This window comes from Gracilinanus agilis, chromosome 2 (genome assembly GCF_016433145.1).
Source record: "Gracilinanus agilis isolate LMUSP501 chromosome 2, AgileGrace, whole genome shotgun sequence".
Taxonomy (NCBI): domain Eukaryota; kingdom Metazoa; phylum Chordata; class Mammalia; order Didelphimorphia; family Didelphidae; genus Gracilinanus; species Gracilinanus agilis.
Genome location: NC_058131.1, coordinates 365,402,205 through 365,425,081, shown reverse-complemented (window position 1 = coordinate 365,425,081; position 22,877 = coordinate 365,402,205).

Genomic DNA, 22,877 nt, shown 5'->3' with positions numbered 1-22,877 from the left:
AGAAGGTAGGAAGGAAAGAAGGAAGAGAGAAAGGATGGGAAGGAGGCAGGGAGGGAGGAGGGAAAGCAGAGAAGAAGGAAACAAGAGAAAAAGGTAGGAAGGAGGAAGAAAGAAAAGAATGGGAGGGAAAGAGAAAAGAAAAAAGAAGGAGGAGTGGAGGGAGGGAGAAAGAAATCCTCTATATATAAGCATAGAGCAGCAAAAAAATTTCCTATATTGGCCAAGTCCAAAATTGCATTTCTTACGCTATGTCCATCATCTCTAAGCTTCAAGATGAGTATTCTTCTTTATCAGTCCTCTGGAATATGGGTTGATCATTTACTTGATCAGAGTTCCTATGTCTTTCAGAATTATTCATTTTTACAATATCAGTTTTATAATAAAAATTTTTTTCCTTGTTCTGTTCCCTTCATTCTGAATCAGTTCATATATGTCTTTGTTTATAATGTTTTCCTGATTCTGCTGACATCAATCTGCATCAATTCATGTCTTCTTTTGCTTATGACATAGTAATAATATTCCCTTACATTATTCCAATTTATCTCACTTTTCCTCAATCACTGAGCTTCTACTTCATTCATAGTTCTTTGCACCTATAAAAAATATATCCATAATATATTGGCATATATAGGCATTCTTTTAGTTTTATCTCCCTGTAATATATGCCTAACAATGAGCTTTCTGTTATGGATGCTATTCTTATAGTCATTGGAAAGGTCCAGCCTTTAATTGATTTCATTTATGTAGAACATAGAGGCCTGGGCAGTTTGGTATAGTAGAAAACATAATGGTTCTGAAATTTTAGGGTCATGGTTTGAATTCCACTTCTGCTACATACTACTTAAGTAACTAGACAATAAAATCTTTTTAACTTCTTAAATCTACCCCTTTTCCAATCCACCTTTCACATAGTTGCCAGGGATTTGGCTAAATCACAAGTTTAATCATGTTGCTTCCCCTCACTCAGAAACTCCAGGGGCTTCCTATTGACTTGAGGACCAAGTATTATTTTATCCTGCTTTCATATTTTTTAATTTCTATTTTTGTGTGTTTTATAATGTTTATAATGCTCATTATTATAGAAATAAATAAGCAAATATACATATATTAAGGATACATGCTCCAAAAAAATTTAACTAATGGGGTGCCCAATAAAGAAAGCTTAAAGACCACTGCCATAGGCATATCAGGAATTGCTATTATTAATGGCTTGGAACTGATTGACCTGTCTGGCAATGCCCTTGAAAATGCTATTCAAACCCCACTAGGGAAGTTCTTTGTAAAGGGAATTAGTGGCTACTAAATACAGCACTTGTGCTAAGTGCTCAAGTGTAAGTATTCTAGCCAGGCTGGTCCCTTGGGCTCTACAACTTAAATCAGAGCCTAATAAGGTAAGATCCCTAAATCAGAAATGTTCAGCATGTGGCTGTATCCAATCACAGAAAAATCTTTCTTGCCTTTGAAAACACATGATAATCAGATACACACACACACACACACACACACACACACAACACAACACAACACAACACAACACAACACAACACAACACAAAACCAGAACTAGAAAATGCAGGTCCAAATTCTAACTATGCCACTTACTAGCTGTATGATCTTCAGCAAATCACTTTCCACCTTTGTTTAAATCTCCTCTTTGGAAAAATGAGAAATTGGAGTGGGTAACCTGTAGGGTATCTTTCAGCTCTACACACTCATCATGATCCTAAGATTCCATGACAAATACACTGGAAGCAATGACTTTCTGCAGACAAAGTCACTAGTGGAGACTTTGAAAGGCCATCGCTGTATCTCCCAACATATGAGATATATCCTGAAGTTAAGAATCAGGAATCATCAAAGAAATGCACAGTGAAGCAAGGTTTCTTGCATGCAAGACTCCTGCTTCCAAAATTCTGTGATTCCATCATTCCCTTATTGGAAGTTAACAGTTCACACAGAAATATGAATGTCACCTAGATGCAATATGTTTTTCCCCAAATACATCTTTTTAAAATATATTTTATTTTTCCCAATTATCTACAAAAACAATTTTTAACATTCATCTTTTTTCAACTCCAAATTCTCTCCCTTCTCTTCTCCCTCGCTGAGATGATAAACAATTTAATCTATTTATGTATGTGCAATCATACAAAACACGTATTCATGTTGGTCATATTATAGAAGAAGATATATATCAAAACTACAACCCATAAAGAAAATGAAGGGAAAATAATATGCTTCTATGTGCATTCAGATGCCATCCATACTTTTTCTGGAGGTGGATAGTATTTTTCATAATGAATGTTTTGCAATTGTCTTGGATCATTGTATTGCTGAGAATGGCTAAGTCATTCACAGTTGATCATTGTATAATATTGCTGTTACTGTGTACAATGTTCTCCTGGTTCTGCTCACTTTGCTTTGCATCAATTCATATAAGTCTTTCCAAGTTTTTCTGAAATCATTCTGCTCATCATTTCTTATAGCACAATACTATTACATTACAATCATATACCACAATTTATTTAACCATTCTCTAATTGATATATATCCCCTCAATTTCCAATTCTTTATCACCTCAAAAAGAGCTGCTCTAAATAATTTTGTACAAATAGGTCCTTTCTCCTTTTTAAAAATCTCTTTGTGATACAGACTCAGGAAGGATATTGCTGGATCAAAGGGTGTACACGATTTTATAGCCCTTTGGGCATATTTTCAAATTGCTCCAAATGCTCCAGAATGATTGAATCAGTGAATTGAATCTCTACTGAGAGCCCCTCAGAGAAATAAGGGTCCCCCATCAGGTTTCCATCAAGTCAATGCAGATGGCATAGCCCTGCATAGATCCCTGTTGTCTGAAAATCGGACCACAGAATGGATGGATAACCCAATCAGAACCCTCTGTGTGACTCTCTTCTGACCAATACTTTTTATTATTGAAATTATTAGAATCTATATTTTAAGGATAGCCTCAAGTTTTGTAGTATAGACATAAAATCCCTTTATAGAAATCCCCTAATTACTCTATAATAAACCAGCATTTAGTGAGTTAACAGTTCTTGCCCTCAGTAAAATAGAAGAAGCTGCTTTACTCTCTCTTTCTCTCTCTCTATCTCAAGAGTTTGAAGGACACAGTATGAATAAACCAAAATATTCTTATACTTCAGTACTTTCCCACGTTAGACTTGTCCCCCCAAATTTGAGTGTTCTCACACTTTAATCTGCTTTTGAAATATGTTTAAGGTTCTTTTTATTAAAATAAAACTTAGATAAAGCAGAATTTTGGTAGCCTTGAAGACTGTTTAGACTAGGTATAATCTATATGTAGAAATACGTTCGGTGTGCCAACTCTTATGTAACTAGTAAAACCTTGAGTTCTTCTATGTTTTGATTTTGAAATGTAAATTTTCCCAGCATTTGTGTGACTGTGAGAGAAAGGTATAAAAAAAATTTCACAGGAAGTGCTCAGAATAGCTTCCACAAATCCACTGTGTCTCTGACTCTCTTCTTTTTCACCTAAACTGTACACCTTCCAAGACCCCCTGGTGCTGCTGGTTGGCTTCCAGCACAACTCCACCAGCAGTGCCTTAGTGTCTACATTTTCCCACATCCCCTCCAACATTTGTCATTTTTCTTCTCTGGTCCCAATCTGATAGGTGTGAAGTGGTATCACAGTTGTTTTCATCTGAATTTCTCTCATCAATAGCAATTTAGAACATTTTTCATCTGACTACAAGTAGTTTTAATTTCTTCATCTGAAAACTGCCTATTCATATCCATTGATCATTTATCAGTTGGGAAATGACTTGTATTCTTGTACGTTTCACTCTGTTCTCTCTATTTTTAAGAAATGAGGCCTTTATCAGAGAGTTTCCCAAGCTTTCTGCTTTCCTTCTAATCTTGGTGGCATTGGTTTTGTTTGGGTAAAACCTTTTTAATCTAATATATTCAAAATTATCCATTTTACATCTCACAATGTTCTCTATTGTTTTATCATGTTATTTGTTTATTTTTTGCTCTGTTGATAGACATCTTAAAAATAGTCGACTATAAAATGACACAGGAAAAATATAGGTCTAACTCATTTTATTGCACTTTGCATTACTTTGCTCCACAGACTTTGCTTTTTTTTTTTTTTTAATAAATTTAAGGTTTGTGGCAACCCTGCATGGTCAAATCTATTGGTGCCGTTTTTCCCAACAGCATGTGCTCACATAGTGTCTCTGTCACATCTTGGTAATTCTCACAATATTCAGACTTTTTCATCATTATTACATATGTTTTGGTGATTTGTGATTAATGATCTTTAATGTTATTATTGTAATTGTTTTGGGACAATATGAACTGCGCCATAAAAGAGGGTGAAGTTAAATAGTAAATGTCGTATATGTTCCTGCTCTGTCTCTCTGTCTCCTCAGGCCTCCCTTTTCCCTGAGACACAATCATACTGAAGAATATTATATAAACTTAGTTAAGTCCATTATGCATCAACTCCAGTCTTAACAAGGAATCTATTTTTAGTTGCTGATACCAAAGAATTAATGTTATTTACAATATGTGGCAATTTATTATTGTTTTATCAGTTAATAAACTCTAGTGGTTCCCTGTTATTTCCAGGATCATATATAAAATTTTTTATTTTGCTTTTTCAGTCCTTCATAACCCAGCCTTTTCCTACCTTCTCAATGTCCTTTGCCTTTCTTCTATCTTAGACCTGATACCCAGACCAGGTAAGGGTTCAAAAAAAAAAAAGATACTAAAGTAGTTTGTTATTTCCTTCTCCAGCTCATTTTACAGATGGTGAAACTGGGGTAAACAGAGTAAAGTGGTTTGCCTAGGGTCACACAGCTAATAATTGGCTGAAGCCAAATTTAAACTCAAGAGAATAAGTTTTCTTGACTCCAGGTTCTTCATTCTAGTCAACTGACCCACATAGCTGTTCTATTACTAATCATCATCATTCCCATACTTTAAAGCCTTCCTCTGCTCTAAAGTCTTTCCTGAATACTCCAAACCATAACAACCTCCCTTCTCTTATAGTTTGAGTCTATATTAAACAAAGCATCACAGATTTAAATTTAGAATGGACATCATCAATCATTTAAACTAACCCTCTCATCTTCAGGAAACTGAGGCCAAGGGAGGCTAAGTTTTTGCCTAAGCTCACAGAGGCAGGATCCATCAAAGACAGGATTTAAACCTCAGCAGCTCCTTTGACTATAGCCTCTCAGAGCCTTTCCACTCTAAGTTGTCCACAGTCATATTCAATTCTAATAAACTCAAAGATATCCAATAAGTGCTTATTATATATGCAAGGCACTATACTAGGAACTAAGAATAAAAAGATTCAAAAGTAATTTAATAACTGCCTTTGAGAATCTTACTGTCAGGGCAGCTAGGTGGGTCAATGGATAGAGCACCAAGCTTGGAATCAGGAGGTCTGGGAATCTAGCCTGAGACACTTCCTAGCTGTGTGACCCTGGGCAAGTCACTTAACCCCCATTGCCTAGCCCTTTCTGCTCTTCTGACTTGGAACCAATACACAGCCTTGATTCTAAGATGGAAAGTAAGGGTTTAAAAGGAAAATAAAAAGAATCTTACTGTCCCCTCAGACAATGTCGTACATATGCATGATTTGAAAAGAATAAAGACAAAAGAATGATCCAGATAAAGAACTGTAGGAACATTGGAGGAGCAAAAAACAAGTTTAAACTCCTTACATTTATTCCATATGTGGAGTATTTTCCCAGGCAGAGTATAACACCCCTTGAAGACAAGAACAATTTTTTTGCATTCCTCTTATATTTCCCTATTGTAATGAGGCAAAATTGCATGCACTCAATGAAGATTTTTTTACTGATCTGAAGAACTGATCAATTTGTCACTGATATTTATTCTAACACCATATTTGTGATGTAGTGAATAGAATGCTGGACTTGGACTCAAAAAGACCTGGATTCCAATCCCACCTCTATCAATCTGTCAATCAGTAAATGTTTATTAAGCACCTATTTGTGTCAGTGACTATTCCAGGTTCTGGGAAAGCAAAACCAAAAATGAAAGTTGCCACCTTCAGGACATTATCATTCTGTCTATCCAGCATAGACTCATATTAAGCATAGACACTATGGCTATATCTAGACAGATGGGGAGAGACAGAGACAAAGAGAGACAGAGACAGAGACAGACAGAGAAAGACAGGGAGAGACAGAGAGAGACAGAGACAGAGAGATGGATAGATAAGTAGATAGATGATGGATGGATGGACAGACGGGTGGAGAGACAGATAGATAGTATAGATAGACAGGGAGATAATGAAATATAAAGTTAGGGAGATAGGAGCTACATACATATAGAGAGTAAATATAAGGGAATCTTTTGGAAAGAAGACACTGGTAGCAGTTGGGAGAATAAGGAAAAATTACTTAGAAGGTGGTGTTTGGACTAAACTTTCAAAGGCACTGGGGATTTGAGAAGGAAAGGTGAGGGTGCACTGTGCTCTACACACTGGCTGACTGACCTTGGCAAGGCAGCTGACCACTCTGCCTCCATTTCCTCACTGATGAAATCTGTGACCTGTAAAAATCAGAATAATCATATGTGCAGTATTGATTTCACTCACAAAATTTGTTGTGAAGTTCAGATAAGAAACTTGTACAAAGTACTTTAAAAAAAAACCCTTAACCTTCTTTCTATCTCAGAAATACTGGTTCCAAGGCACAAGAGCAGTAAGGGCTAGACAATTGAGTTTAAGTGACTTGTCCAGTGTCACAGAGCTAGAAGTGTCTGAAGCAAGATTTTAGTCCATGTCCTCCCAACTCCAGGTCTGGCTCTCTATCCACTGAGTCACCTAATTGCCCCATAGAAAGCACTTTGAAACTCTTAAAGTCCTAGAGGTGCATTGCTGTTATTTCCCTTTTTTCACTCAAAATCAAATATGCAAAAATGACTTCCAATTAGCTATTCATCCCACTGAATAGTAACTTCTTTATTTCTTCTTAATAATATCTAGACTATGAAAAGGGTGACATAAAGGAAACCTGTGAGTCAAAGCATCTATGGTAGGAAAAATAAAGGTGACCTGTAAATCACTTCACCAACTTTCCTAGAGGCTTCATGTTTGTACCTTATAAATCATGGAAGTTTGTTCCATGAAGGCTTTGCCAAATATGCTACCCTGAGCTGAACATCTTTAAAAGCCATGGTGGCACAATGGCTTCTTGATGGAGTGGTGTGTACTTACACAAAGTTTCCTACATCAGTCTTGGTGTACAAATGGAGGTGATGCAATAACCCTGGGAAACAACTATCATCTGTAGAAAATCCAAAGCAGCTTCAGGGATGGACAGTCATATTCATTTACTAAAAAAGGCTTAGATTGATTATACTATATTAAACATTAAAAAATCATCCTAAGAATACAAATAGAGAATATAATAAATCTAATAATCTCAGATTAAATGCCTGACTGAGATCAGGAGAGTTGCATTAATTCAGCATGGTAGAGTGAAAAGAGCATCAGGAAATCTGGGTTTGAATCCTGGCTCTGCTTCTTGCTACCTGTGTGACCCTGGGCAAGTCACTTGGTCTCACTGAGTCTCAATTTCCTCTATAAAATGAGGTGAACTGCAGTTCTAAATTCCATCATCCTATGCCAACTCCACTAAGTGGAACTGCCACATTGCATGCTCTGGCCCCAGGATTCTATCACTGACTAAGCCAGCAAAGAGCAGTCATGGAGGAGAATGGAACTGGAAGGGACCTTAGAAGCCATCTAGTTCAACCGCTCATTTTACCAAGAAGGAGACTGAGACTCAGAGAGAAAGTGCTTGCCCAAACATCTCACATTTAGTAAGTGGCGGGGCCAAGATTAAAGCCAGGTTCTCTGACCTCTTGCCTCTGGATCATTCTACATCCCAGAACGACAAGCTGATTTGTGTGTACCGCGGTTCTCTACAAAGAGGGAAACACATTTCTGTTTCATTTTTGAAACAATCACCAGCACTGTGTTACCCTTTGGTCAGATAACCAAGACAGTGTGATGCAGTGAAAAATGTACTAAGCTGGACATCGATCAGTAGATCAGGGTTCAAGTCACAGCTTTGCTATAGATTATGTCATGTGGGACAATCATTTGACCTCTCTGAACCTCGAGTTTCCTCTTCTTTCAAATGAGAGAGTTGGACATGATGGTCTTTAGGGCTCCTTCCAACTCTAAATAAAATTATGTGATTCTTTAGGGGGAAAAAAGTCTAAAGGGACAGTCAGGTAGTTAGATAGAGCACAAGGCTTGGAGTCAGGAGGACCTGGGTTTAAATCTGGCTCAGACACTTCCTAGCTGTGTGTTCCCGAGCAAATCACTAAACCCCAGTTGTCTGGTCCTTGCCACTCTTCTGAATTAGAACTGATATTAAAACAGAAGATAAGAGGTTTTTGCTTTGTTTTTGTTTTATTTTTTAAAAGAAAGAAAAGAGGGGGCAGCTTAGTGGATCGAGAGCCAGACCTAGACATGGGAGGTCCTGGGTTCAAACCTGGCCTCAGACACTTCCTAGCTGTGCAACCCTGAACAAATCACTTAGCCCTCTTTACCTAGCCTTTACCATTTTTCTGCCTTGGAATCAATACGCAGTATTGACTCTAAAATGGAAAGTTAAGGGTTTAAAAAGAAAAAAGAAAGAGTCTAGAGAAAGGTTATTACCTAAATCTCCTATCAAGATATACAGGTGTCATAACTCCATTCTTGGTGTCCCATAAAATGTGACTGTTGAATGAGTTCAATGATAAAATGACAGAGATGTTTTCTATTAAAAATGAACTTAGGGGCAGCTGGGTAGCTCAGTGGAGTGAGAGTCAGGCCTAGAGACAGGAGGTCCTAGGTTCAAACCCGGCCTCAGCCACTTCCCAGCTGTGTGACCCTGGGCAAGTCACTTGACCTCCATTGCCCACCCTTACCACTCTTCCACCTATGAGACAATACACCGAAGTACAAGGGTTAAAAAAAATGAACTTAAAAGCATATCAAAAATTTTTATTACATGTGGTAATATCTTAATATAAATCAGGCTTAATTTTCTCAATTCTCCACCAAAATTGAAAGGAAGACAGAGAGATCAAAGTGGCAGAGAGAAAGGTTCACTCCTTCATTCCTCTCTGAGTTCTGCTCCTGACCCTTTGTTGTTCTTGACCCATCATGACTCAGCAGACTTCTCACCCTGAAATATCCCTCCATCCCTGGGGACCCTTTCCTCTGATTGGCCAGATCCTACTGGAAACTATTTCAAGGAAAGTGTCCAGACCAGCCATGCTTGCTTCTCCATTTTTCTCTGGGTTCCACTTCTGATTCTCTGGACTTTTTTCTCCATCAAGCTTGGGGTCCCCTGGATTATAATCCCACCTCTGACATTTGTTAGATATGTGTCTTGGAGCAAGTTACTTAACTTTCCATAGCTTTCTAATATTTGTTTACTGAGTCATAAACAGTTGAGGCATGAACAGTGAAAAGAGCTTCCTCATTAGAAGTTTCTCTGTTCTAATTAAATCACAGATTTTGTGTACCGAGTATTAATGCCACCAGCTATTATTAAAGTTAATAATTAAAATTGACTTAAAAAAAAAAACTCCTTACCTTCCATCTTTGAATCAAAACTAGGAATTGGTTCCGAGCCAAAAGAGTGGGAAGGGCTAGGCAATTGAGGTTAAGTGACTTATTCAAGGTCACCCAGCTAGGAAGTGTCTGATGTCAAATTTTAATTCAGGATCTTCTATCTCCAGGCTTGGTTCTCTGTCTACTGAGCTTCCTACATGCCCCAAAATTACATTTTCAAAAGAATGTAAGCCCCTTGGGGACAGAAATTATCCTTCTTTTTGGTTGTATTTGTATTTCCTATGCTTAGTACAGTGCCTACCACACATATTAAGTATTTAATAAATGCTTGATGACCTGACTTGACTTAAAAGGTAGTTTAGGTTTAACTCCCACCGTTACATCTTCCACTTATCCCATCAAATCAACCAAATATCCAACAAGTAATAAAAATAGCTAAAATCAAAGGAAAAATTAAATAACTGACTGAAAGGTAATTTTTATGGCAAAACAAAATACCACCACACTAACCCATTGCTTCTGTCACTGACTATACCCAATACCTTCTAGTATGATTACGATTGTCTCAAAAGATTAAGTTTTGCATATGAATATCAATTTTTGGGTCATATCAGATTTAATGGTTAGGGCAACATCATAACCAGTAAAGTAACATAGGTCTCCAAGGCCCTCTCAAATGACCAGGGTCCTAGAAGCTGAGTCAAGCAGCTTAATACACAATTTTAGGAGCTCATTATTCAGTTCTTTCCTTGAACATTCTAAGATATTTCTAATTGACAGTCAGTTAATTAGGAGGTGATCCATTAAACCATCTACCCCTTCTTATACTTCTTAGGGATAAATGAGGGTTTGCCACATATGTAGAAAGAGAACCCTTCTTCCCTTAATTTATTAACCAAATTCTGTTTTTAAAAAAGGAGGAAATTCTTTGGGATTCCTAAGGAACAAGAAAATGCAAAAAGCAGTAGCCCAGATGGAATCTCTGATCCAGATTCCAGACACAGAAATACATAGTAATTCTCCCTAATACACAGGATTTGATTTAGTGCCTTTCTAATGTAGGGCCCTGATATAAAATAATTCTCACACTCCCTAACCTACTGCTACACTACCTTGATACTTCATTCTGCTCCTTCATGGATGCTAATTAAGCATCAAATTTTGGAGTACATCATTTTGGCAATGTCCTAGCTAGATTTCATTTCCCAAGTAGGCTAAAGACTCTGATTTGGACCAGTCTCAGGATTCAATTTAAAGAAAGTATCAACTATAGAGAAAAGTGGACCCATGAAGAAAAAAAAACTCAGCTGCAGACATCACTGAGACTTCACCTTCTGAAGCAAATTGGCATTCTTGAAACTGACCAACCCTAGGGGAACAGTCTATGAGTGAAAATCGGTGACATTGGAGGAAGGACCCAGAAGTAGAAATATATTACAACAAAACACAACAAAACAGGAAGAAGAAAGCAATGGCAATAGTATTGAAATAAAGACAGAGAAGAAAATATAGCTATAAAGGCTATCCCATGTGGCAAATAGTACTTTAAAGGGAGCAGGGGCAGTTTAGCTTGTTCTAATGATCAATACTTTGAAAAAAAAAAGTCTGAAGCTATACACAATGTGTAACACCTGACCTCTCACTTCTACATGAGAAGGCTGAGAGTGTCATCTCTCCATTAGAGTACCATTTGATCTTTATAATTTTTGTTATATTTACTTTTGATTTTTTTTGGCATGTCATTGTACTTTCCATATATGTTGTTGTTGCTGTGTATATTGTTTTCTTGACACTGCTTACTTACTTCTGAATCAGTTCATGTAGATCTTTCCATGCTTCTCTGTCTTCATAACACACATTTATTACAGCACAGTAATATTCCATTATATTTCCATACCATAATTTAGTTAGCCTTTCCCCAATTGATGGGCATTTACTTTGTTTCCAATTCTTAGTTATCACAAAAACTGTTACTATAAATATTTTGGAATATAAGAGGATTTTTTTTTACTTTCTTGGGATATAAATCACTCAATCAAGTAGTTGTATGGACATTTTAGTCACTTTTCTTTCAAAATTCTAAAATATTTTCCAAAATAGTTGTCATTTGTAGCTCTACCAATAATGTATTCTCATGACTATCTTTCCACAACCCCTTCAACAATGTTTGCCATTTTTTGCCATTTTTTCCAATTTGCTGGATTTGAGGTTGATCTCAGGGTTATTTTTATTTGCATTTCTCTTATTATTAGTGACATGAAAGATTTTTTCACATAGTTGTGAATACTTTGTAATTCTTTTGAGAACTGTTTGTTCATATCCTTTGATCTATCTACCTATTAAGGAATAACTATTACTCTTATATTAATTTGATTAAGTAGTTATATTTATTAATGTCTTGGATTTCAAATTTTTATTTGACATGATTTTTTTCCCATTCAAGAATTTCTCTTCTTATTCTATATGCATTAATGTGGTCTGTGCAAAAGCTTTTCGATGTCAGGTAACCAAAGTTATCTATTTTGCCTTTTCTAATTTCCTCTATCATTTGTTTGGTTAAGAATATATCTCTTAANCATAAACAGTTGAGGCATGAACAGTGAAAAGAGCTTCCTCATTAGAAGTTTCTCTGTTCTAATTAAATCACAGATTTTGTGTACCGAGTATTAATGCCACCAGCTATTATTAAAGTTAATAATTAAAATTGACTTAAAAAAAAAACTCCTTACCTTCCATCTTTGAATCAAAACTAGGAATTGGTTCCGAGCCAAAAGAGTGGGAAGGGCTAGGCAATTGAGGTTAAGTGACTTATTCAAGGTCACCCAGCTAGGAAGTGTCTGATGTCAAATTTTAATTCAGGATCTTCTATCTCCAGGCTTGGTTCTCTGTCTACTGAGCTTCCTACATGCCCCAAAATTACATTTTCAAAAGAATGTAAGCCCCTTGGGGACAGAAATTATCCTTCTTTTTGGTTGTATTTGTATTTCCTATGCTTAGTACAGTGCCTACCACACATATTAAGTATTTAATAAATGCTTGATGACCTGACTTGACTTAAAAGGTAGTTTAGGTTTAACTCCCACCGTTACATCTTCCACTTATCCCATCAAATCAACCAAATATCCAACAAGTAATAAAAATAGCTAAAATCAAAGGAAAAATTAAATAACTGACTGAAAGGTAATTTTTATGGCAAAACAAAATACCACCACACTAACCCATTGCTTCTGTCACTGACTATACCCAATACCTTCTAGTATGATTACGATTGTCTCAAAAGATTAAGTTTTGCATATGAATATCAATTTTTGGGTCATATCAGATTTAATGGTTAGGGCAACATCATAACCAGTAAAGTAACATAGGTCTCCAAGGCCCTCTCAAATGACCAGGGTCCTAGAAGCTGAGTCAAGCAGCTTAATACACAATTTTAGGAGCTCATTATTCAGTTCTTTCCTTGAACATTCTAAGATATTTCTAATTGACAGTCAGTTAATTAGGAGGTGATCCATTAAACCATCTACCCCTTCTTATACTTCTTAGGGATAAATGAGGGTTTGCCACATATGTAGAAAGAGAACCCTTCTTCCCTTAATTTATTAACCAAATTCTGTTTTTAAAAAAGGAGGAAATTCTTTGGGATTCCTAAGGAACAAGAAAATGCAAAAAGCAGTAGCCCAGATGGAATCTCTGATCCAGATTCCAGACACAGAAATACATAGTAATTCTCCCTAATACACAGGATTTGATTTAGTGCCTTTCTAATGTAGGGCCCTGATATAAAATAATTCTCACACTCCCTAACCTACTGCTACACTACCTTGATACTTCATTCTGCTCCTTCATGGATGCTAATTAAGCATCAAATTTTGGAGTACATCATTTTGGCAATGTCCTAGCTAGATTTCATTTCCCAAGTAGGCTAAAGACTCTGATTTGGACCAGTCTCAGGATTCAATTTAAAGAAAGTATCAACTATAGAGAAAAGTGGACCCATGAAGAAAAAAAAACTCAGCTGCAGACATCACTGAGACTTCACCTTCTGAAGCAAATTGGCATTCTTGAAACTGACCAACCCTAGGGGAACAGTCTATGAGTGAAAATCGGTGACATTGGAGGAAGGACCCAGAAGTAGAAATATATTACAACAAAACACAACAAAACAGGAAGAAGAAAGCAATGGCAATAGTATTGAAATAAAGACAGAGAAGAAAATATAGCTATAAAGGCTATCCCATGTGGCAAATAGTACTTTAAAGGGAGCAGGGGCAGTTTAGCTTGTTCTAATGATCAATACTTTGAAAAAAAAAAGTCTGAAGCTATACACAATGTGTAACACCTGACCTCTCACTTCTACATGAGAAGGCTGAGAGTGTCATCTCTCCATTAGAGTACCATTTGATCTTTATAATTTTTGTTATATTTACTTTTGATTTTTTTTGGCATGTCATTGTACTTTCCATATATGTTGTTGTTGCTGTGTATATTGTTTTCTTGACACTGCTTACTTACTTCTGAATCAGTTCATGTAGATCTTTCCATGCTTCTCTGTCTTCATAACACACATTTATTACAGCACAGTAATATTCCATTATATTTCCATACCATAATTTAGTTAGCCTTTCCCCAATTGATGGGCATTTACTTTGTTTCCAATTCTTAGTTATCACAAAAACTGTTACTATAAATATTTTGGAATATAAGAGGATTTTTTTTTACTTTCTTGGGATATAAATCACTCAATCAAGTAGTTGTATGGACATTTTAGTCACTTTTCTTTCAAAATTCTAAAATATTTTCCAAAATAGTTGTCATTTGTAGCTCTACCAATAATGTATTCTCATGACTATCTTTCCACAACCCCTTCAACAATGTTTGCCATTTTTTGCCATTTTTTCCAATTTGCTGGATTTGAGGTTGATCTCAGGGTTATTTTTATTTGCATTTCTCTTATTATTAGTGACATGAAAGATTTTTTCACATAGTTGTGAATACTTTGTAATTCTTTTGAGAACTGTTTGTTCATATCCTTTGATCTATCTACCTATTAAGGAATAACTATTACTCTTATATTAATTTGATTAAGTAGTTATATTTATTAATGTCTTGGATTTCAAATTTTTATTTGACATGATTTTTTTCCCATTCAAGAATTTCTCTTCTTATTCTATATGCATTAATGTGGTCTGTGCAAAAGCTTTTCGATGTCAGGTAACCAAAGTTATCTATTTTGCCTTTTCTAATTTCCTCTATCATTTGTTTGGTTAAGAATATATCTCTTAATTGTAGCTATGAGAAAACCACATATGATTTGTTTCTCTTCTGATTATATTATTATATAATCTTTAATACTAAGGCCACATAACCATTTTGAATATACTATGGAGAGCTACAATTGTTTAAGTCTAATTTCCCCAAGACTGCTTTCCAGTTTTCCCAGTAGGTTTTATCAAATAGGGAGTTTATCCCTAAGCAATTTATGTTTTACACTTTATCAAACACTAAGTTATTGAGTACCATTATTTCTGCATCTCTCTTGTTTAGTTAGTTCCAATGATCAATCTCTCTAGTCTTTATAACCAATACTAGATATTTTGATGAATGCTACTTTACAATATAGTTGATGGTCTGGGAGCGCAATTGCCCCTTCATCCTTACTCCTTTTAATAATTTTCCTTGACATTCTAAATCGTCTGCTTTTCCAAATGAATTTTATTAATTTTTAAATCAACTTCAAAAAAGTATTCCCCATGGCAATTTGAATGATACAACATTAAAAGTATAAAGTACTTTGGGTTCTATAGTCATTTATTATATTGGCAAGACCTATCTACATGCACTGAATATTCCTCCATCTATTTAGGTTGTTCTTTATGTTTTTAGGGGGTGCTTTATTCCTGAACCCATAAAAGTCTTTTATATGCTTTAGGAGGTTGATCCTCTGGTGTTTTATGCATTGCATAGTTATTTCCAGTGAAATTTCCATTTCAAAGTAAAGGAAAATAATAAATGTTGGAGGGGATGTGGCAAAACTGGGACACCAAATCACTGCTGGTGGACTTGTGAATTGATCCAACCATTCTGAAAGGCAATTTGGAATTGTGCCCAAGAGGCTTTAAAAGAATGCATACCTTCTGATCCAGCAATACCGCTACTTGGTTTGTACCCCAAAAAGATAATAATGAAAAATATTTGTACAAAAATATTCATAGTCATGCTCTTTGTGGTAGCAAAAAAAAAATTGGAAAATGAGGTGGGTGTCCCTCAAGTGGGGAATGGCTGAACAAATTGTGGTATATGATGGTGATGGAATACTAATTGTGCAATAAGAAACAATAAGTTGCTTGATTTCCATACAAACTGGAAAAAACTCCACTAACCGATGCAGAGTGAAATGAGCAGAACATTGTACACAGAGACTGAAACATTGTGGGATGATCATATGTAATCGACTTTGCTGCTGATAACAATGCAATGATTCAGGACAATCTTGAGGGACTTATGAGAAGGGATGCTGCCTGCATCATGAGAAAGAACTGGGGGAATAGAAACACAAAAGGAAAACATTTGATTTTTCAGTTGTTTTTATGGGTATTGGATGTGGGGGTTGCTTTTAAAAGATTATTACAAAAATGAATAATACGGAAATAGGTATTGAGTGATAATACATGTTTAGTCTAGTGGAATTGCTTGTCAGCTCTGGGAGGTGAGAGGGGTAAAGAGGAGGGAAAGTACATGAATCATGTAACCATGGAAAAATACTTAAATCAAAAAATTCTTTTAAAAAAGAAATTTTTCTTTCTATTGTTGCTCCTTGTGTTTTGTTATTATTATATTAAAATGCTGTTGATTTTTGATGATTTATTTTTAGCCTATGGTTTTGCTGAAGCAACTAATTGTCTCAGTATCTTTGCTAGTCCCCTGGGGTTTTCCAAGTAAACCATCATATCATCAGCAAGCAGGAATAATTTTAACTCCTTTTTACCTGTCTCTAAGCCTTTAACTCCTTTCTCTTGTCCTATTGCTATTACTAACATTTACAAAATGACATAAAAAAGTGGGAAAAGTGGGCATCCTTACTTCAGTTCCAGATTTATTGGAAATTGTTCTAGTTTACCCTCTTTGCATATGATGCTTGCCTTTGGTTTTAGACAGATATTTCTTAATGATATTTTTAAAAGATCTTCTACATCTATACTTCAGAGGGTTTTTAGAATAAGTGTGTTGTACCTTGTCATTTTCTGCATCCATTGAGATTTTTTTATCTCCAGTATGAATTCCACTTGATCATAATGAATGGTTTCTTGACAAAATCTCTGTAGTCTGATAGGATTTTGTTTTGAATTTTTGAGTCAGCATTCATAATAATATTTGACCTATAGTTTTCCTTCAGTGTTTCATCTTTCTCTGGTGTTCTATTAAGCCCAACGAGGAAGAGCGATCTCTACCTGAAAGAGAAATAACATTTCTCTGTCAGCCCTTATTTTCTGCTAGTATGTTTATGGTGCCATGTTCACCTATGGGAGGAACAGATACTGACAAATTAAGTTCTAACACAGATATTGGATTTTTTATAGCTCCATTTCTGTGTTTATTTTAGGTTTTTTGTTCCTTCTCATTTTTCTAATTTTATTCATTTATTTTAATTATTTGTTATATAGATATTTGATTATTGGTTTTTATTGATTTTAAAATTTTTCTAACTTTTAAAATGCATATTGAGTTAATTAATCCTCTTTTGCTTTTTGACATGATTTTAAGTAAATAATTTTTCCCTCCGAGGGCTGCTTTAGAAATATCGATGTGTCGTTTCATCATTATCATTTTATTTTACATGGTTATTAGTTGTTTCTATGATTTATTCTTTGACTCACTTGTTATTTAGGATTTCACTGGATCTGTACCTTTTGGGGAAGCCTATATATATTTTTTGTAGTCCCTGAACTAAGTTCTATTCTCATTGCACTATAATCTATGATGGATGTATTAACAGTTTCTGTCTTAAACAATTGTTTACAATATCTCTATGCCCTAGTACACGGTCAATTTTTTTAAAGTTCCATGTGGAAATATGTATTTTCTTTTGCTGTTCCATTTAAAAGACACAATAAGTCTTTTAATTCTAGTTTCTTCAGAAGTTTGTCCAGGTTCGTATTTTCCTTTTATCTTTCTATCTGAATTATCCAATACTTATTATCCAAAACTGTTAGAGGAATACTGAAGTCACCTATTATTGTGTTGCTATCAACATCTTCTTGAAGCTCTTATGTTTCCTTTATGAAATGGGATACTAAAATATTTTGAGTTAATAAGATAATTACTGATATTGGATAGATATTTATGATTCCTTTCAGCATAATATATTTTGCTTATTTTTTACTTGTCTTAATGTTTATTTTTGCTTTGGGAGCCTGATAGCAACTCTTGGATTCACTTGATGCATAGTAAACTTTTTCCATTTTGTCAATTTTATTTTGTGTACAACTTTGTTTTTTAAATGCTTCTTGAATAAGAATTGGGAGAGCATTGTACATATTAATAGCAATATCGTATGATGATCAACTATGAAAGACTTAGCTACTCTCAGCTATCCAATGATGTGGGACAAATCTGGAGGACTTATGACAAAGAATACTATCCATCTCCAGAGAAAGAACTGTTGGACTCAGATGCAGATCCAAGCACACTATCTTTCACATTATTTTATTTATGATTTTACTTGGGGTTTTTGGTCTTATATGAGTATTCTCTTACAACAATAACCAGTATGGCAGTATGTTTTGCATGATAATGCATGTATAACCCAGATCAAATTGCTTACCATCTCTAAGAGGGAGAAGGAAAGGAGGAAGACAGTTTGGATCTTAAAATTTTGGAAAATGTATGCTGAAAATTATTATTACATATAATTGAGAAAATAAAATACCTTTGAATAAAAAATATGTTTCTTGTAAGCAACAGATTGTAGAGTTTTGTTGCCTTATTCAACCTGTTATTCTTTTTTGTTTTTTTGGAGAATTTAGTCCATTCACATTTAAAATTATGTTAGGTTTATATTTTCCTCCATCTCTAAAAATTTTTTGTTATGACTTTTCCCTCTTCTACTGTAAATACAGCCTTATGTTTCTTCAGATAATTTACTTTAATCTGTTTAATGTGTTACTATTCCTAATGGTTCTTTCACCTCACTTTTGTCCTATTCTCATTCGTTATTCCTTGCATTTTAGAGTTTTATTTATTAATGCCTCTTTCCTGCTTTTATCTAGTTATTTATTTCTTTGCTTTTTTTCCTTCTTAATTAGTCAGGTAGGTTCTTCCTTCTCCTCTCCTTTAATTATTCTTGTTCATTAGATTTTTAAATTTCATCTTTTTTTTGCACCTCTTTCCAAAAAGGATTTCTCTCACTTATTATCTATCTTCTCTTCCTATTTACTCTAGATCCTCTTTCTCCAATTTATAACCCCTATAATCATCTGGTTCTTCTCTTTTCTCCATATTCTTCATATAATTAAAGCTTCCAATATATCTATTCTAGGCTCTCCCTTCCAGGTGCACTCTGCTGCTACTGCCTTATAGGGCTTTTCCCAAGCATTCTCTTTGCCCATTGTTCCTCACTTCTAGAATAATGCCAATTATTGAGGGTGTCAGAGAGGGCCCCTGTTGGTGCCCCTCCTCCATCACTGATCTATATCCTCTTTTGTTGACATTTTTCTCTACATTATTGTCCATACTCTCCCTCTACTCCAGGTGTCAGTCCCATGATTTCCAACTTCCCATCTCCCTGAGGCCTCATCCAGTATAAAGTCTTAATTTTCCTTTACCAATATGAGTGTTCATCAATGGAACCCACTCCAAAGTTAGGCCTTTTTCTTTTCTCCCTCCTCTTCTTTCTTTTTTTTCTCTTTAAAGCCCTTACCTTCCATCTTAGAATCGATTGATTCTAAGACAGAAGAATAGGTAAGGGCTAGTCAATGGAAGTTAAGTGACTTGCCCAAGGTCACACAGCTATGAACTGTCTGAGGTCAAATTTGAACCCAGGACCTCTTGTCTCTGGACCTCTCAATCCACTGAGCCACCTTAGCTGCTCCCTCATTTTCTCTTTTAAGACCACAGAAATCATCTTCCCTCATTGTTAGCCTTTGGTTTGAACTTAGCGCATCATTCATTTGTCTCTATCCCCATGTCTCCCTTAAGCCTTATTCTTCTATGCCATAATGTAGTCTCACTAAAAGAGATTCATCTCTAGGCATGGTGTCCCCACGTTCTGTCCATAATGACCTCTTTCTGTTCCTTCAATATTACCTCTTCCAGATTTCTGCCTTCACTCTAGTCTCATTTAGAAAGAAATCTCTTCCTGGTCTCTCTGTTATTTCTCTTGCTGTTGATGTCCTTGTCTGATACTTTTATTCACTCTTCCTGTATTTCTATTGTTTGTGGTATTCAAGAACCAAATAATCTCTTCAGCTCTGGCTTTCTTTCTAAAAATGTTTCAACTCTTTATTATTGAATGTATATATGTATGGGATAAAAGATATATATATATATATATCTTTTATCCCATACAGTTAAGTTTCGATTTGCAGGAAAAACATCCTGGGCTATATCCTAAGTTTCAATGCTCTTTGGAACACATTTTTCCATCCCCTTTTCCTTGTTCTAGTGAATGCAGAATAGTCTTGCATTATTCAAATGATCTTTCTTTTGTATTTGAAAGTCTTTCTCTGGTGGTTTGTAGAACTTATTGTTTCTGAATTAATTTGTTAAATTTAACCAATGTCTTAGAGTATGTAATGTAGGTGTTTTTTCAGTTTTTTCTCCGAAGGCAATCTGTGAATTCTTTCTATTGATATTTAATTTTCCTTGTTCAAAATTTCTGGGCAATTCTCTTATATTATTTTTTACATTATGATGATAAGTCTTTTTTGTCCTGTTATGTTCTTTTGGGAGATGGACCTATGATCCTTAGGTTGTTTCTATGCATCCTGCCTTTGAGGTCAATGTATTGTATTTGCATAGTGAACCAATTTTCTTTTAATGTTATTGGCTTTTGCTTCTCCTCTTCTAGATTGTCCTTCCCATTTGTGTATTTACATTCCTTATCTATTGTTCTCTCTTTTATTTCATTGCAGATTTCAGGTTTTCTATTCCATTCATTATTTTTGTTGTGCAATACATAAATTCTGCTTTCAAAATTCTCATTTCTCTTTTAAAACACTCAGGAACAGTGTATTATGGTTGCATGTTCTCAAATTCCAGTGTGCTTTGTCTCTCAAGTATTGAATCATTTTCCTTTATTTTGCATTATTTATTCATTGATGCCTAAACTTGTTTGCAAGATATAGAGGTCATATTTACTTCTGTTGTTACTGTTTTTCCTTTCATTTATCTCTTTATGTTCAAGGTCTTTGAGTTTTCTTCTTCATGAAATCCTTGGTACTTCCAAGCTTTTTCCTCCCTTATTTTCCTTATCACTCACTTCCTCAGTTCCTGCTCTGATTGTGCTTTCCTTGGAGCTAAATCTCAAAGTATCTTAGTCTCTTCCTACACTAGGTAATTCATGGTTCATCAACCTAGAAACTACCCCAAGTGACAGAGATATAGACAGACAGACAGATAAATAGANAGACAGACAGATAGATAGATAGATAGATAGATAGATAGATAGATAGATAGATAGATAGATAGATAGATAGATAGATAGATGGATGGATGGATAGATGGATGGATAGATGGATGGATAGACAGATAGATGTGTCTGTATGTATGTATGTAGCAGCTAGGTGACTAGGTGGCACAGTGGATAGAGTGCCAGGTCTGAAAGTTGGGAAGACTCATCTTATTGAGTTCAAATTTGGCCTCAGACACTCTCCAGCTGTGTAACCCTTGACAAGTCACTTAATCTTTTTTTTTTTAGCTCCTAACAATTAGGTTTTAACCAAAAAGGAGATAAAGTAAAAAGAGGGTAATTTAGGAAGGAAATAGAAAATATCACCTAGCTAAAATACCCTAAGCCAAATCAGGAAGCCCAAATCCAAAGCTGGCCAATCCTCCAAAGCCTGCAAAAGCCCTTGAGCACACTAGAGGCACCAGAGCTCCTGTTCCCTACCATGTTTCACCAAAATGCCAACCCAAGAGAGTGCTTCTCGCCTGGCACCACACCTTTTTCTTTCTCCCCTCCTCTGTCATGCAGTGTAGGCACACAAAATGGGATGCAGAGGAAGACAAGCCTGGAAAGTGGATTTTATTTACACAAATTCCCCCCCTGTGATTCTATTGGGAGAAGAGCATGTTGAAATCTCCCAGATCTACATGCCTAGTCTCCCCAATGAATCATTTTAAATAACCATCTCATATCTCTAAAGATCTCTAACTAGAGGTGCATACAATATGGCACTATCTAAGGGTAAATTACAATAATTGGAGATAAGAGAGAAATAAAAGAGAAAGAGAACAAAATCTATGATTGGTAAGCAGATTGACAAAAAGCCAATTAGGGGGCAATCCCCCTTGACATAATAGTTTACATTCAAAATAAATGCGTTCAACCCCCTTCAGTTCAATTCACTACATCCCAAAGTTCATTCTGGATCTTTTGATGCAGTATATGGTTTCTGTAGGCTTCTTTATGGTGACTTCTCCAAAGAGGTCATTTAATCTTATTGATCTCATTTTCCTCATCTATAAAATGAACTGGAGAAGGAAATGACCAACCATTCCTGTATCTTTGCAAAGAAAACACCAAATGGGATCACAAAAAGTTGGACATGACTCAGCAGCAACTATATATGTATATAAAGAATGATTCCAGTGTCTAATAACAGAAATATAAACCAATACAACTCTGAAGTTTTACCTTACACACTGAATATTGGAAAAAAAGACAAAAAAATGAGAATAATTGATCCAATTCAACCCACAAGTATTTATGAAACATTTTCTATGTGCTAGACACTAGGAATGCAAAAATAAAAATGCAACAATACTGGCCCTCAAGAGACTTAAGTTCAGGGGCAACTGGGTAGTTTAGTGGATTGAGAGTCAAGCCTAGAGATGGGAGGTCCTACGTTCAAATCTGACCTCAGACACTTCCTAGCTGTGTTACCCTGGGCAAGTCACTTAACTTCTTTTGCCTAGCCCTTACCACTCTTCTGCCTTAGAACCAATACACCATATTGACTCCAAGACAGAAGGTAAGGGTTTTTAAGAGAGAGAGAGAGAGAGAGAGAGAGAGAGAGAGAGAGAGAGAGAGAGAGAGAGAGAGAGAGAGAGAGAGA